The sequence below is a fragment of the Heliangelus exortis genome, chromosome 1 (assembly GCF_036169615.1).
Source record: "Heliangelus exortis chromosome 1, bHelExo1.hap1, whole genome shotgun sequence".
In the NCBI taxonomy this organism is placed as follows: domain Eukaryota; kingdom Metazoa; phylum Chordata; class Aves; order Apodiformes; family Trochilidae; genus Heliangelus; species Heliangelus exortis.
In genome coordinates, this window is record NC_092422.1 from 148,079,663 (window position 1) to 148,106,639 (window position 26,977).

At 41.5% G+C, this 26,977-nt stretch overlaps 2 long non-coding RNA genes across 5 annotated transcripts in view; both read left to right on the plus strand.

Annotated features, from left to right (window-relative positions):
- Nucleotides 1-1,462: 1,462 nt before the first annotated feature.
- LOC139790891 (uncharacterized) lies at nt 1,463-7,812 on the plus strand. Of its 4 annotated transcripts, XR_011723710.1 has the most exons (6): nt 1,501-1,675; nt 2,050-2,136; nt 3,166-3,315; nt 5,269-5,416; nt 6,529-6,628; nt 6,733-7,812. It is a non-coding gene; the product is annotated as an uncharacterized lncRNA (long non-coding RNA). The 4 variants fall into 4 exon arrangements; XR_011723709.1 differs by lacking the exons at nt 6,529-6,628; nt 6,733-7,812 and adding an exon at nt 5,742-6,522 and having other exon boundaries at nt 1,463-1,675; nt 5,269-5,709; XR_011723712.1 differs by having other exon boundaries at nt 1,472-1,675; nt 5,309-5,416; nt 6,529-7,812.
- A 10,669-nt stretch (nt 7,813-18,481) lies between these two features.
- The window catches only part of LOC139797490 (uncharacterized), a 55,069-nt gene continuing 46,573 nt past the window's right edge, over nt 18,482-26,977 (plus strand). Inside the window, exon 1 of the long non-coding RNA XR_011726498.1 lies at nt 18,482-18,801. This is a non-coding gene — a long non-coding RNA (uncharacterized lncRNA). The remainder of the gene's footprint in view (nt 18,802-26,977) is intronic.

The window sequence follows — 26,977 nt, forward strand, 5'->3', positions numbered from 1 at the left end:
GCACCCTCAGAACTTTCAGTCATAAAACTGATGGGTCTGGCTTTAAGCTGGGTCCAGGGTCTCCAGGGAAAAAAGAATGAGAGCTTGCAGACCTCCTCCCAGACACCTCACCCACCTCATGCTCTAGCTGAGTTGAGGGATAATCTGCTCCAGTTTCTTATCCAAAACCTGGGCTTGCTTACAGCTTTTAAGTGGAATGAGTAAACAGTGGCCCTTTGACTGTCAATTTTGTCTCTAAAAAATACTTTATTAATACTTTATTTTATTATTATTTATTATTTATTTTAATACTTTTTATTTTATTATTATTATTACTTTATTTTATTATTATTATTCGTGTGTTTACATGTGAAGTTTTTCCTGGTTAAGTCCATGTGTATACTTTTTTTTCTGAATAAGGAATATCTATGTGCAGTTATTTCAGAGCAGCCATCGTACTTTTAAATTTGTTGCCTCCACCATCTCACATGAACTTTGAAGTGCTGTTAAAAAACATATTTTTGAGAGCTTGTCTACCTGGCAATGCAGCAGAAAATTGAAGGCAGAATGAGTGTTCTTTATGTTAGTTAAGAAAGGGTGAGAATAACTGTTGTGCTCTTAAATTCACACCCCAGCTTGTTTCACAGTATTTCATGTATACAGACAGCCCTTGACCTCTTTTTTTTGTTGTTGCTGTTGCTGTGTCACCCTAAAAGGCCTACTTCTGATAGGGAACACTCAATCCCACACTTTCCATGAGTACATGATAGAAAGAATATTTATTGGGTAAATATTAATATTTCAGGGGAAAATACATATTTGCATGGTTATTTGAATAAAAATTTCCTGTACAGGAGTCAATGCCATAGGGCTAAATTAATTTATTTATGAGTGTTTAATGTTTAGTTTGTTGCATTCCCATCATCTCACTCTGTCCAGACAGTTTTTGATGTAATTTCCCTTGCCTCATCAGACCTAATTCCATGGACAGGCTGTCCTGCCATTCTAAGTAAAGCCTATCTGGGAATCAAAATATATTCCAATCAGTGTGCACACACTGGCACAGATGTTGCAATTATGGTTGATGATTAGTGGTGAATGAATATTTATTGCCAAGAAAAGATCTAGAAGAAAAGCAAAAAAATTATTGGCTTTTATTAAATATTTGTAAAATGGAGCATTTGTAATACAAGATTTTCATACTGTTCTTGTTGATTTCTTAAAGCATGACTGACAAAGCTAAAGAAACCTCAGCCTTCAAGGTTTCCATGACCAATGGAACCACAGAGCCAAAAATTCAAAGAACAGATGCAATTACAGTGCAAGGGGCACTGCTGCAATTTGGTTTTTGTTCAGAGGACAAGCAGAAGAGTCTCAACTAGTGATGCATGTCCACTTGCAAAGTCAAACATATAACTACCCTAATAAACACTTCTTAGTAGAGGCCTCTACTGCGTCCTGTGCCCAAAGGCAACAGTGTAATTTTGATGTCCTTTTATAAACTTTGCTTTTATTGATCCCTGTCTTCTCTGCCCACTGGATGTGAGCAGACTGCTGAAATCACATGAGAATAACAATCTGGATTTGGCTCTAGGACTCAATCAGATGAGAACACAGGGACAGGTCAGCAGCCATGACCTACTTATCTTTCTGTGAGGAGAAGCAGACTCTAGATTACGATGAAGCTCTCATGTAGGTGAGCAAATGTGATGGGTTTTATAAGATTTGCTGTACCTATGAGGAACAGCAAGTTCATCTCTTAATATAGAAATATGTCTGCTCCTGCAGGGAATGGGGCAGGGGGGGCAGCCAATGATTGTGTCTCTGCCTTTCTGCTTTCTTAGGAGCAAATAATGAGTTCCTCCTGGCAGCTTGCAGTCTGCCGGCAACCAGATCAGCTCTGAAATACGAGCTCTGCTAGATGGGGGGCAAAGGTCAGCCTGGAAGGGTGTGGGAGAGGATTTCCATTCCAGACACAGCCTTTTGGTTAGAGCATGATTGTTCAAATGTGAGTTATTCAAATGATCAATGAGAAAAATTCTCTCTTCCCCCCTCTCTCCCCTTTTTTAGCAATCCTAATGTAAGCATAAAGGAAGATAAACACTTTTTGTTATATTTCACTGGCTTCATAGTCCTGACTGCATTGAGCATTTCTAGGTAAGTCTTCAATGTGCTCCTGTCCTTTCACTTTACATACAGATGTATTATTTCCTTGAAAATATGCGGCCTGCTCAAATTACATTGAAAAAAACCATTGGAACTATGATATACACCCATTAGCTAGACATAAATAGCACTATTTCAAATTCTGCTGCAGTGTCTCATCAGTCTTCAGCATTTTTTTCTCTCATCCTAGGAAACAGATCTCATACACCTCTGCTGGAATGTGGAGAGTTTAGAGGCTCTGCTGTAAAACACTGAACACTTTGTGAAACCCCAGCACTGAAGAAAGAGAACTCACAAATAATGACAGAAAACCAAAAAATAACTTGTTTTGACAAACAAATTGCTGTCATAAGAGGCACAATTTAAAAATATGCATGTGAAATCCATGACATTTTAGCACATACACTCCTTATTTCTAGCCAAGGGATACACAACACAAATATAGGGCTCCATGTGACCCAGAACTGGTAGGCTATCTTATAAATTACCCAAGTTATTGTTCAAAGTACGGGAACTATCAATTACTTTCAGTAGGATAAAAATTACAACAGAAGCAGGAGGCTCTTTGATAAATTCCACTTCTTCAGAAAGACTGTACACAATAATAATGCCCCAAATCAGCAGAAACCTAAGAAATACTTGCCTAGCAAACTGCCAGCAAAATGTATTTCTCCCATACAGATTTGACATTTGCCTGTTTCGTTTATCAATACACACACATGCTTGGTGATGGAGCCTATTCAATGGCATTATAAAGGAGCACAAACTTTTCTCATCTAAGTTGAAATGAGGTTGTAGTTGCTTAATTGAAAGGAGATGCTCTTCCGCCCTGATGGAAAATTAATGCTGAAAGTTTCTTAGTCCAGTTCAGGAAAAGTATTACAGAGCACATTCATTAAAACACCCACCACTACCACCCATGGGTAAACTACAAAAATCAGAAAACTGTATTTATTAAAACTGTAATTCAGACAAATGCTATTGTCCAATCAATGAATGTCATTTAAAACATTCCTCCAGGAATATCACATTAATAAACTCATCCCTGTTCTGAGGCAAAGCCCAATAACTTCTGGAGATGAGATGAGTCACAATTACTTGGTCATCTTGAAGACTGAAGAACTGTAAACATCAATATTTATAAGACATATTCTGCACTGCTATACCAAGGTAGGTAATTTTTTGTGCTGCATGTGAACTCTAAACCACATTATGCCAAACAAGACTTTGTATCTATAGGAAGGCAAATCTTGGGAAAAAAAATGGACCTTTTGCTGAGGTCTCCGGAGATATTTTCACCTCCAAATGATTTCTAGGAAGAAGGATGCAAATCTACTTTTTCATTAATTCTTTCTATTTTGTGTGTCTGTTTTACTCTTCATTTGCTCTCCTTCACATTTTACTATCCTCTGGCAACATCCCTTTATCTCTTTTTCTCTCCTGTCATCTTCCACTGCTTTTCCTACACCTTATGTAACTTCTCTAACCCATCCTCTCCTCCCGTTCTCTTCACCATACTTGCTTTTCTTCTGGTCCTATCTCATGAGACCTGTCCTTGACTTGCATAATTTGAGATCTACACTTTAAAATAAAAGAGACCGGTGATAGTTTCACTTTCTTGTTCTCTTCGTCCTTCTCTCTTCTTATCAAGTGCTGAGCCACCAAAATACATAAGACTGTAAAAAACTTGCATTCATGACTTTGCGGGCATTTAAAATTCTGGAGATGTGTAATACTTTGGTAATGTAAACTCTTCATAAGAAAATGTACAGATAGCAAGTTCTTGATTCTTCTCTCACCTTCTTTAAGTGGTTTTTCAGAGGTGCTCAGGCTCAGGGGTCATGATGTGAATGAGTTAGGTACTTGTGCAGCAGTTTAGGCTCCCCCCTCTCAGGTAATTAAGAGAAGACCACCAGGTAACACCAACTGCAGGTTAGACAGTCAAAGAGAAGAGTGGTGATCCCCTAAATCTCTCAGTTGTATCTATCTTGCTGCCAAGTACCACAACTCAGATAACATCAATGGGACTTCTAGAGCATGAAACCTCTACTTAAACAGCTTTTTATATAGGGGACTTTTTGAACTATTTGTGTGCTTAAGCTTTCTACATTAAGCCTTGAGAATTTTCCATGCTCAGTCTCACCTAGAAGTATTTTGAAATGCTCTGTGCAAAATTAAATACCCTGAATTTTTGTTTGTTTTGCTGTTCAGTTTATCAAGAGGGGAGAAGAAAGCATTTTATTCTGAAATATGTTTTTGCGAAGTTTCTCATTGCTATGATCATGAATACAAAGAGAAGAAATATCTCTCTTGCTCTCAAAGATCTGGAGAGTTCTAGAGCAACAAAAAAATTTTCTCTGAATCCAGGTTACTTTTAAGCTTCCCTGTCCTGAAGGACATTACACTCCCTTTTCCAATGAGAAGTAACTAGAATTCTCTAAAGCAGGTGATTAAGTGAAAATGTTTCTACCCTAGCTGTTGAAGAAAACTAAATAAAAATCAAAGAATTACATAAAGTTTTAACGTATTTTTAATATATAAATTGCAATAGAAATTGAAGAAAACACAGTAACACAGATAAGCAATTACTCATCCTACTGTCTGTATCTTAATCCTCAACACTAACAAGACACAAAGCATTTCCTAAATGCTACAGCAACAAAGACTTTGATTTCTTTTATATGCTTAACAAAAATGAGGAAACCTTGTTGAACTATTAAGAAGATGGGGGAAACAAAGAAAATGTAAAACAAGTGATAACCAACCAAGATCAACAGGCCCCCAAAGAAAAGGAAACAATATCCTGTTCAGATGTCATAAAGAAAAGAACCATCAAAGAAACCTTCCACTAGACCAGGTTGCTTAAAGCCCCATCCAACCAGTCCTTGAACATTTCCAGGGAGGGGCATCCACAACTTCCTTAGGAAACCTGCTCCAGTGTCTCACAGGAAACAATTTTTTTCTAATGCCCAACCTATATCTACCCTCTTCCAGCTTAAAACCATTCCCCCTTGTCCTATCACTACATTCCCCTGTAAAAAGTCCCATCCCCAGCTTTCCTGTAGGCCCCTTCAGGTACTGGAAAGCTGCTATGAGGTCTCCTCAGAGCCTTTTCTTCTCCAGGCTGAACAATCCAAACTGTCTCAACCTCTCCTTATAGAAGAGGTGCTCCAGGCCTCTGATCATCTTCCTGGCCCTCCTCTGGACTTGATCCAACAGCTCTATGTTGTTCTTGTGCTAGGGACTCCAGAGATGGACACACTACCCCATGGTAGGGTACTCCAGGCAGGGTCTCACAAGAGTGCAGTGGAGGGGAAGAATCACCTCTCTTGATTTAAACTTAATCACATCCTACAACGCTATGCAATGTGTATGGCAATAAACAAAACCAAAAAATTGACCTATTTTCTTATTTTTCCCTAGCATCTCAGTCACATGATGGCAGCTTGACACTTCAGTCCTAGACAAGACTGAATTACATATTTCTATGACTTGTGCTAGCAGAGAAGTAACTGAAGTAGCATGTTGTTATGCTCTTTGTCAGTATTGTGTCCTTGTGAGTGGGTGGATTTCACTACTATTTGTTTTCATCTGAGGACTGGGGAGGTTCAGAAGTCATGAGTTTTGTTCCAGACCTGAAACAGAAATCTAGTACATCAGTCTTAAGCTTCTCTGCTTGTTTCCCTTGGAACTGACCCTTCCTTCTTATTCAGGTTTTCCACACTGACTCCCAAATCTCTGGTCTTTCTTACCTCCATTTCTAGCCCATACTTTCTTGCCTAGCTTATGCAAATTTCTAGCATTTTCTTCCCAGGATAGCTCCAGGCTCCTCTCAGATGCAAAAGAGATTATTTAATACCCCTCTTACTTTCATAGCACCTATTATCCCTCTCTGAGGTCCGGGCCTAGGAGCTCACCAAGCCCCATATTCCATTTCTTTCTCAATTCTCCATCCAAGTTTCCTCAGAATCCAGTCTACTGTACTTCCATATTAAATCACAGTCTCTGCTTGTTTTCTCTATTCCCTTCTGCTGTAACTGTATTCCTGGGATACCCAAGTCTCACATAACATTCTTCCTCCCACATCTAGTTCCTGCCCTTTCTCCATTTAAATTAGGTCCCCTTTTTCACTCCTTGAACATCAATTGGGTAGAAAGTAACTGAGACAGGCATTTTTATTTTAGTCCTGTTCTTTGGCCACAGTCCAGCCCTCAAATAAGCCAGAGCTACACCCAAAGACCATGTTCAGTTCTTGGCTGTAGTATGCCTGATGCGGATGCCAAAAATGGGGTGGTGGTTAATATACCAGTGGTCTGAGACCACTACTTATCTCACTGATCAGTAGTAGTTCATTAACTTTCCACTTCTTAACCCCTTTACCAGACTGGCTCTACCCACCTGTTGTCCTGCTCCATACATTCTGATCAGCACATTGCTGGGACAAGGACTGCCCTGGAGTTGTGTCTGCACAGAGCGTAGCACAGTGGGATCTTGGTTCAGAGAGCTAAATGAGATTATGATGTTCATGATGATAAAAAAAACAGGATCCCTGCTGAAAGCATGAACATCCTGTATTTTTTTTTAAAGGGCTTTAACCAGTCAAACACATACAGACCCTCACAGGAACAGAAAAAGCACAACCATATGGACCATTTCTCCCCAAAATGTCAAGTTACTGTAGAGCTTGCTAAAGTAAAGGACATCAGAATCTCTGAATGGAGGAAAACTTTTTTTTTTTTTTTACATTAAAATGTAATCAAATAAAATACAAGCACTAGACATAGTGTTTGTATGAAATGTCAGATGAAACCAAAGTTTTCATCTGAATGGTTAATATTTTGTGAAAGTTGTTTGCATTTGGAAATGGGTTTACTGTAGGAAGTACGGTTAACTTTAATAGTAGGTGGTGCTCCGTAGTCCTTCCTATACGATAGAATCACCCATTCAAATAAAACTCATATTATCTAGAAAAAATAAGATTTTGTTAATCATTACTTCCTGCATTGCAGATATAGATTTGTTGGCAGACACATTCAGCTCAAATCTTCATGTCTCAACTTAAGAGTATTCCTTAAAAAGGCATTTTCAACTTCCATTCTTTCATCCCAGCTATTAGTTCTGAAGATTTTTTTTGGAGAGTAAGCCTTCCACATACATTTCTGGCCTAATCCTTTCTCTCAACCCAATGCAGTTATGACAGCCATCATCCACATCTAATGGGTGGTTTTGTCTTGGGGATGGTGCTGGGAGAGAAGATGCATGCATATGCACAGCTTTGTACAGACAAATGCCCACAAATTAACTTTTAAAGTAAAAATTTGTATTAGCTGAGCCTATGGTAAGATATATCTCTTCTTCATTTCTTCCTTTTGATATCTATACCTTGGTATCCTCTCATATAAACTGTAGGCACCGACCTTCTTTGCATTAACTCCAATTTATCTGTGGCTTCCTCAAAATCTTAGTTCCCTTACTGTTACCAAAGCATAACTACACATTTTCATTTCTACCTTAGTGTTGCATATTTTGAGTTTATTTTCTACCAATAAGGTGACTAAGACCAGAAGATGTTTCTGCTCTGAAGTACAAGAGAAATATAGCCCCTATACCAAGATTTTTGAAGAAAGGCATCTCACGTCAGGTAGGTTAGCCTTACGTATTTTGAAATATTTTTTGAATTTGAATTTTCAAATTTTGAATTTGAAAAAGCTTCACACATCTTAACATCCTGCTATCAACATACATGCTACAATTACGTGGCTGTCTTCAGTTTCTACATAGTCTGCCTGGACAGACAGCAGAAAAGGAAAATGGGAGACTGAAGGAGGCCGATCTTCTTAATGGATGGAAATGGGCACTTTCCTTTTTTTACCCTGCTATAATTAGGAGAGAATGGGCATGGAGATAGCCACACACGGTCATCCCAAAGAGGTTTGTCTGCGTGGTTAAAATTCAGAACAACAATTCTGTAATTCTACACACACGTGGTGTATAACACAGCAGTTTAGAGTAGACAAAAGGAATCTTGAGGTGACCAAACTTAATTATGCAAACTGGAGTTTGGTCGAGACTTTGGGTTCAAACACCCATTCCAGTGACATCAAAAAAGATGCTCCAAGATCTTCTGGAAGAACACCTTGTTAGTCCTCCAGTTTCATATTCATAAAACATCAGGAGAATTGAAGACTAAACTGACAAATTCCCTTTATAATTTTCAATGACACCAACCCACTGTTCACAGTGTGCTTGTGTATGTACTATTTATGTGAAAAAGAATTCATTTCTCTTCCATTTATCTGTTGGGACCCATATTCAAGGTTCATTGTTGCCTAGGAAACAGTGGATAAAAATAACAAAAACAAAATGTGTCACTGAACATCCTACATGGCTTTAGACGCCTGTAGTATTCTTAACAGTTCCTACCAACAGGGAATCCTCAATTTTAGCCTTTGCAGACAGGGCAAAGATGAGTGGCAACTCAATTTTTTTTAGAAATGTAAAGCTTGTAATTTGAGAAGAGTAGTATTAGTTCAGAGGTCAGCTGTCAGACATTGATGTCCTGTGCATGCCTTAACTTGCAGTGGCCTTCAGCAACTCCCTTAAGCTCCTTCTCATGTTTGTGTGAACAGTTTTTTTCATGCTTCCCTTACAAAAGGATCTGTGACATAGGTGATATGATATATTTTGTAAGTGCAAGAATGTAAACTTACTGTGCAATGTGTTAACCAACACATCTGAAGTATGCCAAAAATTACTAAAACAATCCGTCTAATGTTTGACTTGCTTATAATATCTCAGATGCACTCTTATTGTTACACCAGAACGTTACAGCAAATAAACATACTGGGGGAGACAGATGAAAGAAAAATCCTGTTTTTTCAAATACAAATGCAAAATACTTCAAATGCGACAAAATTAACATAGCAACCCTGAAGAAACACTTATTTGCCAATTTTTAAGAGACACATGCAGGAAACAGCTTGCTTATCAATTCACACTTTTTAACTAAGCATGGGAAATAAAACCTGGCTCCAATAAGAGTTTACAGTTCTTGTGTGGGTGTCATAGATAATCAGGTCTAACTTTCTCTGGTGCAGAAACTTCAAAACACAGCATCCACCAAACTGAAGGAACAGAATGGGTTTTTTTCATTTGTTTCAGTCTTTCTCCTCCTCTGATGGGACACACTGTTATTAAAACAGAAAATAAATAATTAGAAGAGCGAGTACTGGAAGGATAAACCACCCCACGCATTTCAATACAGTTTTAATTCCACAGTACAGGGTGGGACCCACCCCCATCCTTTGCCAGAACAGAGTATCAGAAGAATGCAGCACAACTGGCTTACCCAAACTGCAACACCTGACTGCAGTGTAATAACCAATATAGATAGTAGGAAGGTCTCTTGCTTCGTTATCTTTCATGTTTAGGAGAGAGTACCTTCTGCAAGCCACATTTGCTTGCATGTCTTCTTCGAAAGAAGTATGGATGTAAGACAAGACACACCTCCAAGTACTGAGCATATTGAACTTAAACATGAACACCTCTGGTCCTGTGACTCTGTCCATATTTAGTACTTATAAAAAATAGCTTGTCCATATTGACACATGCTGACTTCTTTGGGCTTTGAAGAATAAAATACAGCTCACCTTTTTTCCAATACCTGTAGGTTCTGCCTGAGTTGGATTATTTCCTGTGGCTGCTTTTGAGTTACCAGAGCAGCTCTACCTCTGATAAGACCTGCAAGAATACTGCTGTAGGCAAAATCTGTGTGGCCAAAAGCATTTTTATCAGTAGCTTCTGCAAATGGATCAGACAACTAAAGGGAACACCTCAACTGCACCACCATTTGCGCCTCTCCCAAAGCTGTGCCAATGGTCAAAAAGTGACATACTGGTTACACCCTGAAGAACAAAAAAACCCCAATCAAAAACAAAAAGCAAAACCAAGAAAACCCACTGTTGATGATAGAGAGGTGGACAGGGAGCTCCCTCCATTTACAATATAACCCGGTGATTGAGAGATGAAAGGCTGAAAGTAGAAGTGGAACAAATTCTTAGGAGGAGATCAAATAGACATGGAGAGATCAGATCTAACACAAAGAAAGGGGAAAACACTGCTCAGTATGATGACAAGATGATTGAGTTAGCCCTTCGGCTGAAACACCACGGGCCAGTTTACAATGCTGTTACCAGCCCAGCATGACAGAAAGAACAAAAGAACACGGTGGCCAGAAGTTGCATCTGTTGCAACTGCAGCTCTCCACTGAAATAATGGGGACAGATGAAAAGTATATCGTTCGTTCAAAGCTGATTGACTTACTATGCTGTAGGTGGCCATTGGAAATTGGATCAAGAAAGTACAATGTAATAAAACGGTAATTTAGGCTGGGGAAGGATAAAGAAGTAATCTTCTCCTAGGTCAGGTATTGAAGTGTGAAATCGTTACCCAAACAAAGTGAGGAGCCTGTGGCTCTGTGTTCCTTTGATGGACACTTTAATAATGGGATTGTATCAGCCACGGGAAGAAAAAAAAATATAAATCGTTTTTCAGAGGAATAGTGTCACTTCCCCTACAAAAGGGTTTAAATATGGCTTTCATACTTCAAATGCTACCATGACAGAGCAAACGCCGTTTATTTACGTGTGTATATATATATAAACGCCAATACTGTGCAAAAGAAACACCAAACCCAGGTACGGTTTGACAGGCGTTTCAAGGGAGACTCGAGGCAAACTCAACACCCTGCGCTTTACTGATCACTGGGGAAAACCAAGCTCCTTTCTCCACGCGTGACCAGTAAGCCACGGTCTTCCCACCCCAAGCTGACTCAGAGGCACAGCCCCGCACCCCTGCTCTCCCAACAGCGGGCTGGGAACATCCCGGGGTGCCCAAGCTCGTTTTTTCCCTGCGTGGCGCGGCGGGAGCCCGCAGCCTGGATTTAGGTCAGCACCCCAGGGGACAGTGTTGAGATAGGAACGACAGCTCCGGGCGACCGCGCCCAGCAAGGCCCGCGGGGGTCCCGCCTCGGCACTGCCCTGAGGCACCTCCTCCCCTCGCCGCCGCCGCTCCGCTCCCTTCCCCCACGGGCGCAGAACCGCCGACTGCGGCTGAAACCCGACACCGGAGCCTCCCTGCCCCGCCGCCTGCCCGGAGCCGCGCTGGGCGGGGCGGAAAGGCACGAATGGATTCCCGCCCGATGACGGTTCCGGCTCCGCGCCCAGGCTGGGCAGTCCTCCGCCTGCCGGCGGGGCTGCGGGGAGACGTCGCGCAGAATCCCGCTCCGAGAGCTCTGCGCGATCCGGTCCGGAGAGTACCGCCCACCCGGATACAGGCGGTGTTCTCAGTAGCTGCCGTCTCCTTCCAGCGCCCTAACCGGCCCGAACCGGCTCGAACCAGTCTAGGCCGGATCTGTTGCCTGCAGCGCAGCGTCTCCTCCTTCCCCCACCTCTTACCCCTCCTTCTCCTCTCTGCCAAGCGCCAGGCTCCCTCCCCGGAGTTGTGTGAACTGTGCTTCCCCACCCCCCCGCGCCTACTCAGCCCTGGTGGGCGGAGGGGCCCTGGCGAGCCCCTCTCCCTCCCCACGGGCAGGGCACGGCTCGGGTGCTGCTGCTGCCGCCTTGAGTCTAGTCGGTGTGTTGCTTCTGTGCCCCGGCATCCTACCCGCATTTCCCGCTCCTCCATAACCAGGGAATTACTGCGTGTTTTGCAGGTTTGTTTTTTTTTTCCCCTCCTCTTTCCATTTGGGGAAGAAATGGGCACAACACAAGCTTTGTTCTTTTCGGTCAGAGCAACCTCTCTGCAGCGGACATGGCTGCACCTGGGCCCCTCGCAGCCCCCTGCCTCTTCCCCTCCCTCCTGACTCTCTTCCCCCCTTGGCCCCACAATTGTGTACAGCTTGGAGATACCGCTCCCCTTCCTGCCTGTCCTATGCACGTACTCGGCTCCTTGCTGTCCCTGACATATGTCTCCCTCAAGACACGGGACACCATCTGCTCTGTCTCCTCTTGGCGCAACCCTACAAGGAGAAACCCAGCTCCGTTGCTTGCCACCATCGTGGCAGACAAAGATCCCCGTGTGCCTGCTCATCTCCGGGTGATGGTCAGGCCAGTCACCTCTTGTCAGTACAGAAGATAAGTCTGGGTGTTACACTCTTCTGACTCACACAGTCACCAGGAAGATAGGGATACCACCTGGCTTTGTCACCCCATAATCACAGAAGGCACTGCATATTCTTTTTATATATATATGTATATATATATATATGTATATATATATTTAAGTTTTGTTTCTTTTTTTAAACCAATCCCCTATTCTTACAGATTAAAGGAAACGAAACTGACTCCATTTTGGAGAGGATATTGCCCAGAGGTTTGAGTTGCCTCTGTGGAGCAATTTCCTTCAGCAGCATCTGGAGCAGAAAGGAGACAGCACGCCTTGTCCTGCAGGCACTGGAGGGTGCCTCTGCAGTTTTGAGCCAGCGGCTGGCACGACTTCTCTGTGGCAGAGTAATTTTTGTGCTACACTGGAGTGGTACATGTGTCTGGGTGTTAGCCAACTCTGCTGCATTTTTGGTAGTTTCAGTGAAAACTTCGTTTTCAGACCTCCATGATTCTGAAGGCACCGAGGTAGCAACCCTAAACACCTCAGGTGGACATCCCCTGCAACTTCAAGGGGGAGGGATAGGCTTGTGTTTTCCACTTTATTCCATGGCTTTGGTTTGTTGATTCAGCTGAGTAGACCTAGCAGCTGGCTGCTGCTGAAGGACTTTCACCTATGCCAGCTCTGGCATTTGTCAGACACCTTACTGAGCTGAGTTAGCTCACTAACATGGTAGGTGCTACTCCCATCCTCCAAACGTTCTGACAGATCCATGAGCTGAGCTGGCTCACCAAAGAGTCCAGCAAATGCTGCAGCTGACTCTAGAGTAGGTCTGCCACACAAATGGGGTGTGTTAAAGGAGTAAACACCTCCTCTATAAGCAAGCTGTTCTTTTGTCTCACTAATACTGTCAAGCTGTTCCTGAACAGTTTCACCATATAGAGAAGAGGCAACCACATGTGATGATATTTCCACCTGAATCTCTGAAAGCGAATGACTCATTATCCTTAGAAGTATAAACAAAGACTTCTATAGGAACATACTTTATGTCCACATCTGGTTGTATAAACATGTATACAGCTCCTGTTGATTCTGCAGGGGACACAGGCAACAGGCACAAGTCATCTGGTTGGGATATTGTGACAGATGTTTGCAAAGTGTAGAGATTACCCATGGAAAATAGACTTGCTTGACTCTTCTCCAGATGTCTCTTCTCCCAGCTTCTTACTGCTCCAGGTCACACTTGACCCCATTTGGAGAGGGAAGGAGTGGGGCAAGGGAGGGTGTTGTGGTCAGTACATATCAGCTCCTGGATACATTTACCGGTGACTTCTCCAGACACAGAATATCCAGAATACCACAGAATATCTTCCAGTATATCCTAAAGACTCTCAGAGATGGGAAGGTGGAGAAGCTAATTATTGTTTATTCCTCAGAACTATGAAAAAAGCTCCACCAGCCATTTCCAACATACAAATAGCACATCTATGAGAACATCTGGACACAAAGCTGTGAACCCAGGAAAGCTGAGGAGCACTTGGCAGTGGGCATCATGCATCGGAAATGCAAGGAAACCTGACAAGATCATCTGTATTGAGTGTGAGCAAGTAAATCAAGCCAGTTTTTCTATAAAATGAAATCACCTTTTCCTCCTAAACGGTGTTCCATGGTTGCTGCAGTATTGTAATATTTTTTCCTGTGTTTTCTATCCTTTCTCCCACCTTACCCGGTTGAGGCCCAAAACTGTCTTGGTGGACCACTGCTAGGCTTACTCTAGCTTGCAGATACCTTTTCATCACTGAGGAGCCTAAGCCAGGTCACAGGACTTGGAAGTTGTACAATTTTGCATATGCTGAAGAGAGGGAAATAATTCCCTTGGACCTGCTGGCTGCTATTCTGGTGGCCTTGATTTCTTCAAAAGTACACAGCTGAGCCATGTTTAACTTCTTGCCTAGCAGAAGTCACAGGTCCTTTTTTGGAAGCTGCTGTTGTGAAGTTCGGCTGTTCCAGGTACAGAATTTCACTTCTTATTTTCTGTTCTCTGTTGACCTATTTTTCCAGTTTGTTGGGACTGCTGCTGAGCAGCAGCCCAGCCACCAAGCATGTTGACCTCTCCTCCTCCAGCCTTCTGTTCACAGTGTGTACACTCCACCAGCTGCAGAGTGTTTTACAGAAGGCTGTTCACACACCATCCTCACTCCCTACGGGCCGAAACACATTTACTCGCAGCTTTCCTCCTAAAACAAGAGCAGCAATGACCTTGGGGGGACTTTATGTTTGTGCACAAATACACACATATACACACACAACTGAGCAAAGTCTGAACGAAATGGGTTTAGAGGAATTCATTGCACTGTGGGGTTTGCAGTTACGCAGGATTCTAGGTATCCATTTCAAGTATCCTGTGCTCCAGTAGTAGAATAATGCTGCTTTTCAAAACAGGTAGTTTCTGCCTAGCATTAAAATGGAGAATATCTAATAAGGAAAAAAATGTCTCAATCTGACCTCACAGGAAGCTGTGAGGATAACTGTTGCTGCTAAAAGGGAATAGCCCCTTTAAAGTGCAGCTTCCCCTTCCTCCGTCCCCTCCATTGCCTCCAGCACTTACGCCAAAAGAAAACACTTGCATTCTTACATTTTTCAGTAGTCAAAAGTACCATCTCATTTTCACACTATATGTATACCTTTCAGATTTTGGCAAACTTGGCACTGGCTCCTGGAGGCCACTCTGACAGAGGGTAAGTCTTGGCTCTACCTGTCTCTCTTGCTCCCGTGGTCTCTTTTCCTGATTTCCTTAGAAAAGGCAGGACAGGCCATCTCTGAAATACTTTAATGGAAGAGTTTGGATTTTTGTCTTTTTCCTCTCAGGGATGAGAAGAAAATAAATAAAACATGGAAAATAGAAACCTGCAGGAATTTAGGCAAGCAGAAAGCCATTTTACATGGCAAATGGATACAGATAATTTTGAAATGGGGATGTCCCACCCACCCGCTTTCCAACAGGACTTAGAAAAATTCCTTGTAATGTGTTACGCCTTATAAGGGTAAGCACCAACAGTCCTGATTTTGGCTGTTCGCATTTGTCTCCCTCTCCTGGTCAATGGCGGTTATTTTTTTTGCAGATTTTGTGGGGTTTTGTGGGGTTAAGGAAATCTTTGGCTTTTGTCCGTTCACAAAGAAGTCAAAGTGAATAGGTGGATGAGCAAAACAGATTTTAAGCATAAATACTTGTTTCAGTGCACTGAAGGGTTAAATAAATATTTACCTATTTAAAATTCACCTCTGCAGTCTTGAAATGAAAATGTAAATATTGTCATATCTCTGAAAATGAGCCAGGGGAAATCTGCTAAGGGGAGTTGCTCACTTTCAGTCAAGTTTGGCACGCTGGAAAGATGCCAGAAATAGTGGAGTGGAGAGGTGGCTGCATTTCTGAAAAGGTGGTGACGAGAAGAGTTGGAGTCAGTCAGTTTAAGGGAATTTGACAGTTTTGGTGTAAGAAGTTGAATCCTTCTGGCTTTTAAAGGCTGGGTATTGACACGATACACTGCAGGCTGCCAATGTTTACCTTTTGCTTTAATGAGTCATATAAATAAAATTTAAAAAAAAAAAAAAAAAAAAAAGAGAATTAATTTATTGCTATGTATAATGAAGAGCCTGGGAATAGACTGAGGGGTACTCAGATAGTATAGAATTCTCCTGTTTTGGTTTTGACAGCCCCTGTTGTGCCCCGAATGCAGGATCTGCTCCAGGGCTACACAGTTCATTGGTAACTCACCTCAGTTGTGATTCTGACCTGCCACACAAGATTCAAGCCTGATTCTTCTGCATCCTTATAGCTTCTTACTAGAGACTTTAGCTACTGCTTCATTCCCTTCCCTTTCTGCCTTTGAAATCCAACCCAGCCACTATCCATGGAGATGGCTATTTAAGTCCAGACTTCACAGAGCTCTTTCTGGACTCTGGAAGCTTAACCCTCAGCACCCTTAAAGTATTATCAGAGATTTCCCATGGACAGGACAGTTAATTTTGTCTAGTTAGGTTGTTTTCGTAGATAACGTGTGCTGTTTAGACTAAGATAAACAGGTGTTCCAATTTAATTTTATTTTTGAGCTGCAGAAAAATGAGTATCATGTAGCCCAAAAGATTCCAAGTAGTTAAATATCCAAGTAATTACAATTCTCAGTGAGTTAATAAGCTGTATTCACCCATGCAGCAGCTTATATTGTCTTTCTGCCACCCCTCCACCATCTCCTTTTTCCCATTGAAAAGCAATGGAAACTAAACACAGGCTTGTTTCAGAATAATCTAGTTTTAAGGAGAAATCTGTCCTTCAACTGCAAATCTGTTTTTAAAAATATTTTTAACATTTTAACAGTGTTGGTGCATTCAGGAGAGAAATGGACAGAGCTGTAGATGAGTAAGGAGTGCCATGGTCTGACTTCTGAGAAAGTAGCCACTTGTATTATTTCATTATTTAGAAGACAAAGGAAAAAACAGAGTCAACATAAAAAACCTTTGAAAAATCACTTCACAGAATATAGAGCATAGAAGAAACATAATGAATGTTCAAACAGTTCTATGTTTCAGTTCAACAAGCAAAATAAGCATTCAGCAGCTGTATTTTTATGAAGAATATGCCAGCTCTTACTCTGTGTGCAGAATATACATTCTCAGAAGGTGTATTGGTGAACTAGTTTGAATCCTTTAGTTGTTTTTCAGATACTTTTTGTATTGTCCTAGATTGTCTTGTGATAACTCTTCAAACTTTTTGGCTCATTAAACTCACTCAGATCTACTCTGACATAACTGGAGATTTTTTTAACATGTTTTTCCATAATTTGTCATAATTTAATGTTTTCCCTTTAGCAAACAGAAAATTCTAAAGAAAAAAAAAGTGCCTAAAAGCAGTCTCCCTCCTTTGTTCACTGTGGTTTAGGCTCTCATGACACTGCTATTACACATTATACATTTAATCTGGCAGAAGTATTGGCTGCTGTTAAAAGGACTGGGTTGGTTTTTCTTTCCCCCCTGTTTCCTGCCACTTCTTCCCACCACTTCCCTCATGCCACTCATATGTCTGTGACTGTGTGATGAGTTGCTTCAGGGAACCACTCTGGTTGAAACCTGATTTTCCTTTCTCTAGCCTAGGTTTCCTCACTGTGAAAAGTACAAACTGTAATTCCAGCCCAAGGGCAGTAACAGAATAAATGTTTGGAGCCAGGCAAGGAGGTGAAAAAGATTATCCTTCAATAGTCATTTAATAGTCAGTTCAAACTGAACAGGAATTACAGAGGTTGTTATGAGGTAGCATTGGAGGTACTGCTGTTTTGAATACAGTATTGATAACTTGATAGAAAACTGATTTTCAACAGAATTAAGCCTGCTTTTTGCACCCATACGCCTCTTAAGCAAAAAACAAATTGCCTCAGAGCCACACTATTTCAGGTTGGGTAAATTTGGTAGGTTTTACAGCTTCTGGGTATATAATCTTGTCAAGCCTCTAAGGTTCTAATGGAATCCAGTCAGACTTTGCCTCCATGCTTCAAAAGTGTCTTAATCTATTAGGGGTTGGTAAGACCTGGGTTTTTCATGCTGGTGTAGAGGACTGGGCAAATCTATAGATCAAAGCTGTCTGAGCAGAATCTGCAGGATATTCTTGCAGCCAACTGCTACCTCTGCCACTTTGTCCTCTAATTGTGCTGTGTATTTCCCAAAGGTTTAATTAATGTGTGTATAACAAACTTATAATTGAGTAAGAAACTATGAAATGTATCAGTACATTGAGAAAAATAATAGAATTGAAATAAATACTTACATTAGACTGCTAGTTCCAGTCTTTGAGAGCTGGCTGCTGTTCCAGCAAGAAGAGTAGTTACACCCTCTTTTCTAATACTTGTTGGGTTTGTTGGTTTTTTTTTGCCAGTCCACATTTGTACCACAAATGAAAAAGAACTGCAAACCGACAGTAATTCAGGGGATGCTTAATTAGAACATTTTTTTGAGGTTTGGGTTTTAGTACCCAATGAAACAACGTGTTGAAAAAGCCTGGTTCAGTGCAGCAACGGGGGCGAGGCTGAGCGGTGTGATGCTTTACCAATGCTGCCATCTGTTGATCTTCTTTATTATTGCGACACTTAAAAATACATTGGAGGTAAGGTCCGGATACTTAAAAGTAAAACGAAGATCCCTTCAAGATCCCTTCAAACCCCGTAGTTAAAAAAAAAAAAAAAAAATCATTAAAATTGTTTTTCCTAATGCTTCTCAGCTTTTATGTTAATAAACTCCTTAAACACATAGCAGCGCTTACCCCAAGTGAGGCTACTTTCAGGCTTTTATATTTTTAATAACTTCCTTGATTGGGTCACACAAACTTTGAGGTTGTAATGAATTGCTGTCATTCAAATTAAAAATTAACACTAAGAAACAGCGAGATGCAAAGAATGAAAACAACAGATCTGTCAAGAGGTGCTATGTGTTTTGTGAACCCCTAAGAGGTCTCTTTTATGACTGGAAGCCATGATGGGAGACTACAAAATCTTTCTGAGTTCATGGGAGGTAAAATCCAACTTTCTTGTTCTAAGCAATGATTGATTGGGGTTTTCATAAAATAGGGTCTTAGCTTAGTTTCCAGTGGCCATGTTGAGTCCAGATGATAATTCTATGTGGAGATTTTACTGGGGTGTTTTTTTTTTGTTTGTTTGTTTTTTAGTTGCTTTTTTTTTAAAAAAAAAACAGCTTTTAAAATGTGGTAGTTTTAACATTTTGGTTTGAAATGATAATGGTTTCTAAGTTAGTGTACCTGAAAATATGAAAGCATAATTTTGAAATTATTGAGATAAAATATTTCTGTAGAACCCTACTGAATTTTTTCTGAATTAAAAAACCCCCAAACCTTAGTTTTTATTATGTTTTGATCTATTTTGAAAATTAATATAGTTAGATATTAATTTGAATGGAAAGTAACATTTCTCAACAGATCTAATCTCTGCAGCCAGATGAAAATGAACTTTGTCCTTGTTTCTAAATATACTCCCTTCTGGACAGATTGAAACAAGCTGGTGTGATTCAAGTCCCTGTCTTGTCTATTGCATTTGGTATATAAAGAAAATTATGCCAGTCTAGCTCCACAAATGCTTTTAAAAATGCTTTTAAGATATCAAAATTAGTGATAAGAAAATGTAAGCTTTCATGTGGACTTCTGCTGGTTTTGCTTTTATCCTGACAACATGAGGTGATACATTTCCAATGAGGACATCGTTTTAATGAGAACTTGTCTGAGATTTCCAGTACTGCTCAAAACTTATATGTGTTATAGAATATTGTTCTGAACTGGAACAGAACGGACAGCTCAAAAATATTTGGACTCGTAACAGAATTTCACCCTTAGAAAACCCCACTGTAACGTAATACTGTAACTTTGCTACTCTGGCATTTTAGTGGTGGGAAAAGACAACTGGTTTTTATTCCACATTTTGTTTTGTTTTGTTTTGTTTTGGTTTTGTTTATTACTATTTGTCTTTTACTATTTCTGCTTGTGTTGTTCTTGGCTAGGTACTTTATGGCCTAATGTCTGAACCTTAGACGACTGTCCTGGTTGCCTTGGCAATCAGATCTGAGAAGTGTTTTAAAGATGTGTTTGCTTTGAAATTGTTTTTCTGTTCTTCCCCAAATGAAATCCTGCTGGTTCACACATTTGTTTTGGAATGGAAGGAGCAGCAATGGAGGAGAGAGTGTGTGTGTTTATAAAGACGCTTGAAAAACAGAGCTTTTGATAAGTCTTTTGATAAGTCTCACTGGGGAAATGAAAAGTGAGCTGCTTGCATTTGGACAAGAGGTAGTTTTCAAAGACTGGAATTGGCATTAGGGTAATACTTCTGAGGCCATGGCTAACATTTCAGGCTAAAGTAGTGGTCAAAAAATTTCTCCTTTGCTGATTCTCTGAATGCACATGCTGTAGTCCTGGGTGTCCTCTGGTTCTGACATCTGCTGCAGAGTGGGATCTTGCATCTTTCTGTGATCATGCAGTGATCCCTGGCTGTGTGCTGCTGCCCCTGTGTGTGTTGCTGCTTCTCACCCAGCAGGTTCCAGTGGCCTCTTGGCTTTTGCATAACCATCCCATTTTGGGAACAGGGTAATGGTGGTATTGATTAAGGGTTCTTTAGAAATGAAACACTTTTTCTTTGGCTGGTTTGTTTGGAAGAGAGCATGGGGAGTAAAAAAAGGGGAGAGGGTTGTGAAACAGCAAATAGAGCCGGGGATGCTTTTTTTTATGAGCTCTTGTGGTAATAAAATAGGTGAGCTTTCTAGGGATCTCTGGAGGAAATCCTGGTAGCTTTTCAATCCTTTTGTGCGTGCTGCTGCTTCCAGATACGAGCTCCCAAGTGCTCTTCCTTATTTCCTTTTGCTTTAGAATGGCTCTTCCTGAAGATTCCCTCCAGTTCATCAGCTGATCTTTGCATAGATCTCTGCAGAATTTACCAAGCAGACTTGTTTTTCTTCTCACCTCATTGCGTTATTGACTTTCAATTTCTCTCCTGCTTTTTTACCAAGAAAGGGCATAAGGTGCTCACAACAATCTGTGTGAACTGATAGTGATCTCTCTGCAGCAGCATTTTATTTGCCTTCTCTTACCCATTAGCTATTCTCTTTGTAAAACACAACTGTATTTCAGCTCTGTGTCTTGTAATTGTATTATCCCCTTCTCTAGAAGTGCCAGTTCACCTTTGCCGACTGCCAAACCCTGTCCCTCCCTCTGCAGGATTTGATTCAACTGTCCTAGTCCCTGTGCTTCCTTCCCTTCCACAAACATTCTCTCTCTTCTTCACTGAGATTTTTAGCAATCAAATTTCTCATATAAATCCACTTTTAAACCTGTTTCTCCTGGTATTCTTTTTTCTGGGTGCTTTGTCCTTTTCCCATTTTGGAAAGTACCTGGTCCCATTTGAAGATCAAAGTGTGATATCTGCTCTAGCATTCAGACCTGACTTTTGATCTGGACCCACACCCCAGGACTTACGAGAAATTCTTTTTGGAACCCTCCAGAAACAGAGCTTCAGCTTCCTAAAAAGGGGGAGGGTTTTTTTCTGTGTCCGAGGTTATGGTTGCAGTAGTGGTTGATCAGTTTTAAAAATTAAAGTATCAGTACAGTCATCTTTAATGTATTTTAACTTTTCAGTCTGGAGTAAATCTGGATCTTCTTAGTGAGGACTTTATTTCAGTCATACAGTTTGTTTTAATGGAAATTTTGATGATTTGGAATCTCCTTAGTTTTGACCAACATGTTACCATAGCCTTAGCAGAACACAGTTGACTTTTGCAATTGACACAAATGGGCTTTTAAGTTTTGGGCTTAAACCCAGACCCAAAACCAAATGTAACAAAATGAAACCAACCAACCAACCAAATAAACCCAAAACCAAAAAGGAAAGGCTTGATAGAGAAATATTAATAGTATTGATTAAGACTTTGAATTAAATAAAGCAAATATGTAACATTAAAATAAAGGTACATAGTCTAAACATCCCTAGGCATGTTAAAATTTCTACACAAGAGTATTGGGTGATGCTATGTCTGTGCTGTGAAGTCCTGCTGACATAGCTGTGCTATATCAGTTTATGCAAAACATCCCTCATTTTCATGTGGGAAGCCTCCATGATGTCAAAGACAAAGCTAGACAAAGGGGAAGGAACTGCCATCAGTGCAAGGAGTGTTTACTACTTGTACATAGGATGCCTAATACAATCAGATCCATAATGAGCTTATTTAGGGATCTAGAAAGTTAAGCAGGATAAGGACAGCAACATGGCTCTGTCAAGGTACAGGTAACTACACTGAGAGTTAAGAGGTAGATTCTTCTGTCATAATAACCTAGACAGAGGAAAGAAGCTACTGGAAAGAGGAAGTGGTATTTTTGATTTAAGTTGTCATTGACTTAGCTTCCTGAAATCCATGAGGCAGAAAAGAGGATGGGGATGGCCCTAGTAGCAAATTGCTGGAAGCGTGAGAGTGTAGTACCAAGTATGTTTGGAGCAGACCACAGAGTAGTCATTTCTCAAACTATACTGAGAGCTGGGAATGTCTCTGCAGTAGCAAGCAAAGAGAGTGAAGCAAAGATCTCTTTCGTGAGGGAATCACAGGGTAAGTCTGTATGGTGTACTGGGGACAGCAGGAGCTTGTGACTACCAGATGTGTTGCATGAATACACCCTTATCAAGCCAGTCCCTGAACATGTATTTATTATGCAGAGTGTTTGCTTATTGGAAACAATGCTGCCCACACAGACATACAGAAATCATATGCCAGATCTCCCCTCCAAAATGAGATTGCCTTTAAACTTACAAGATTAAACCATCACCACCACCAACCTAAAGCAATACACATTGGATTCTTTTTATCTGCTGTCTGGTGCTGGGACATTCATTGTCTGCTTGCAAGTCTGCCACATTGTCATGAAAGCTGGGAATGTGCTTAAAAAAACTAAATCTCAGACTCTGGGATAGTTACCTGATTATAGCCTCTACAATGCTCACAAAACCATCAGGTATCATGAGAGTTGTGCTGGCTGTGAATACTCAGGACTGTGTTAGTGGGGAGATTCACCCCTGTGTGCTGTGGGGAACATGGATTTGAATGTCAGTGTCAGGGCGTGTTCCTGTTCACATATGTTGAGTAGAAGATCAATCTTGAGTGTGTTTGGAAGATGTGCAAGGTGTTTAATATTGTGGCCATGCTTTCTTTTCTGGGTCTGGTGGTTTAAGGTATTCCTATTCCTAGTTGTTAAGGTTCTCCCCTGTCCTGGAGAATTCTTCCTCCCCAGTTGAGCTGGTGTCACGGTTTAACACTGGCCCGGCAATTAAACCGAGTGACAGATGCTCTCTATTAATCTCTCTCTCCTCCCTGATAAGAAAGGAGAGAGAATAAGGGAGAGAGACTTACGGGTTGGAAACTAAACTACACAACTTTAATGAAACAGTAATGATAAATAGGAAAAATTACTAAATATATACAAATATACAAGGAAATGGATACCACATTCCTCCCCCCTTTCCCCCAATAGCTCTCACGTCACCACCGAGGCTGCAGGGCAGCCCTGGGAAAGTCCAGGCTGGACTCCTGGAGTCGGCAGCAGTTGGGAACTGGAGGCAGGAACACACAGATATGGGCTGGCACGGATCAGGACCACAGGCAGACGAACGGATGGGATCCTTCCAGGATGCCGGGTGAAGAAAGGGGAGCAGGAAAGGCAGGAAGGGCAGGCAGCCGGAAGCTGGAAGCAGGAAATCGATGGCTTGGCCCTCGTGATCCCTCAAATTTATACCGAGTATGATGTGTATGGGATGGAATACTCTGTTTGGTCAGTTCTGGCGTCTAATCTTGTCTGTTCCTCCCCAAAGGAGGGCTGCAGGTGGGACCTCTTTATGTTTTCCTCAGAGCTGAGCAGTGTCCTTGGCTCTGCATACCAGTCTCCAGCAGTAACTATAAACGCCAACTGTTATCAGTCCTAGAAGCACACACTGTCTGAGAAACTTGCTGTTAATTTCAGCAAGTGCAACTACTTACAAGAGACTTAGCTGAAAGCAAAAGTACAAGACAGAAAATCACCTTTATCCTGGCCCAAACCAGGACAGCTGGTGTACAGATGCTGCAGTACAATGTCAGATCTCCTTCCCCAGCAGTGTAAGCTCAGATAATGGGCTCTGAATGACACTTGCACCTTCTGTTCTCCTTGCAGTGGGAGTGAGGATTCTACTGATAGGAGTGAGGAGACTGGGGGTGACACGCACCTGTGGAACACTGTTGTCTTTAATCACTTCCAGTTCTTTGTAGAATAAATGTGTGTCTAACCCAAGACAAGGTTGGAAAGGTGCTGCTAACATGGGTGTGTATTAGAGACACTGGAAGCTGCTGCCTCTAAGGGGCTTTCTCAGGAGAGACTGCAGTAACCTGTTGTGCAGGAGGGAGTGTGCATGAGAAGCAGAGGAGCAGGTGTGACCTCACTGAACTTTGGTTGCCCTTCAGACTAAAGCTGAGCCACTGAAACTTTTGGGTTTTATTTCAGCATTGGGAAGGAGGCTGATTTCCAACTGGAAAATCAGCGATGCATCAACTTCTGCTCCATCACTGCTGTGTGTGTCTGTCCATGACTAGATACAGATGGAGCTGTCTCAAACAGAGCTTCCTAACTGGATGCTGCTTCTGCTTTTGATGCCCTGTGTTTGGAATCAGATTATAATCCACAGCAAAAAGCAAGCAAACCCCAAGAGCTGGAGTGCAGCCGATGTGTAAAGATAGGTTGTCTGGGTTGTCAGAAATTTTCCTAATTTCTGACATCTGTGCAAGGCTCTCTCTTGTCCTGGGGTTAGTATTACCCAACACAAGTATATAATGCAGTTGGTGTTAGATCATCCATTTGTTATTCACTATAGTTTTAAACAATGCTTTCCTGTTCTCATATGATGGGGATGATCACAGCTCTGTGTGTGCATGCATGGGCTTGTGTGCTCCTCCATTCTGGCTGTCCTCCTGCTCTTTTGTCAATGAGCCAGCAAAATGGCTTTCATGTCAGGTATCTCTGCCAGTCTCCTGGGGTTTTCAACCTGAGTCCCTGGATGAGATGGGAAGAAGCCAAAAGTGCCTTTCTCTGATCCTAGATAGTAAAACTCTGGCTGCTAGAGGGCAGATCGAGAAATTATGTCTAAAAGCTGGTGAAAATGGCTGGGTAGAAAATGAATCACTAGGGCAAGGAAAACATTAGTTGCAATGTGACTAGATTTCATGGAATTAAATTCTCTGCACACATCCCCTACCATGTGATAGAAAACCATGTGCTATGTGAGGTTTACACGTGATAGTCTTGTCAGATGAAGACTGCTCAAATCTTTTATCCTTGTGAGAAAAAACGAAATGTGTTCCTAGCGCATGTGTTTCTCAGTCCATTCTACTTTTCCTTTTCTTCTTCAATTGTTGGGAAGGTGTGTCATGGAAAACACCATAGTCTGAAATGAACATTTTCCCCTTTGCCTCGTTGTTTACACTCAGATAAAGATTTTGTTTCTAAATAGCATTACTTTTCAGTATTCAGGCGTGTCCTGAGGAGGAATCAGTAATATTTTTGTGATGCATCAAAGATGACTCTGAGTGTTCCCTGATATGCAGCAGTGTAAAATTACCCATATGTGATGGGAAGGAAGGCTGATTTTTTGGGGTGGCAGATGAGGAGTGTTCTTCTGTTCCATCCCACCAGCACCACTCTGATGAGCCTGTCTCAAAGCACTGAAGATGCTTACAATGAATGCTAAGCACATCATGCAAATAAGCACAATAATAATAATGTTGAAGATAGGAAATGAATAATTTCTCTAAATGAAGCTTGGGCAGGAATTCAGATAGAAAGTATATAATTAAACCAAGCTGGATCTTGATCAAAATACTGAAATGGTGCTGGGGGAAAAAAAAGTTATTTAGTTACTATTAGCAGGAAGAACCTTGGCTTTTCTATTTCCTCCAGAAAGAAGACAACTGCCAGCACCAGGAAAAGTCCCTCATAGAATCATAGAATCACAGAATATTAGGGGTTGTAAGGGACCTCTAGAGATCATCTAGTCCAGCCCCCGTACAAAGCAGGATCACCTAGGGCAAGACACACAGGAACCCATCCAGGCAGGTTTTGAAAGTCTCCAGAGAAGGAGACTCCACAACCTTTCTGGGAAGCCTGTTCCAATGCTCCATCACCCTAATGGTAAAGAAATTTCTCCTCATGTTGAGATGGAACTTCCTTTGTCCTAGCTTATACCCATTATTCGTTTTCCTATCACTGGGCACCACTGAAAAGAAGCTGACCCCATCCTCTTGAAACCCACACTCAGGTGTTTATAGACAGTAACAAGATCCCCTCTCAGCCTTCCTATCTCAAGACCAAACAGCCTTCTCTCAGTCCTTCTTCATAGGAGGGTTGTTCATATCCCTTAATCATCCTTGTAGAGCTCTGTTGGACTCTCTCCAGAAGATCCCTACCTATTTGGAAATTAGGACCCCAAAACTGGATATGGCATTCCAGGTGTGGTCTCACCAGGGCATAGTAGATGGGGAGAAGAACCTCCCTAGACCTGCTGGGCACACTTTTCATAATGCACACTACAATACCATTGTCCCTCTTGTACACAAGAACACACTTCTGTCCCATGGAGAACTTACTGTCCACTAGGACTCCAAGGTCTTTCTCCATGAAGCTGCTTTCCATCAAGACAACTTCTTATCTATACCGTTGCCTGATGTTATTCCTCCCCAGTTGCAGGACACTACACTTGTCCTTATTGAACTTAATGAGGTTCACCTTTGATCAGCTCTCCAGCCTGTCTAGATCTCATTGGATAGCAGCACAGCCTTCTGGTGTGTCAGCCATCCTTCCCAATTTTGTATCCTCAGTGAACTTGCTAAGGATACACTCTGTCCCCCCATCAAGGTTGTTGATGAAGATCCTGAACAAAACTGAACTCTGTACTGATCTCTGGGGAACACCACTGGACACAGACCTTCAACTTGACTCTCTGCCACTGATCACAACCCTCTGAACTTTGTTGTTGAGCCAGTTATCATAGTCCAATCATCTGTCCCGTTTCTTGAGTTTTCCTACATGGAAGTTATTGGAGACAGTGTCAAAAGCTTTATTTAAATCAAGGTATATGATATCTACTGCTTTCTCTTCATCTACCCATTTGGTCACACTTTCATA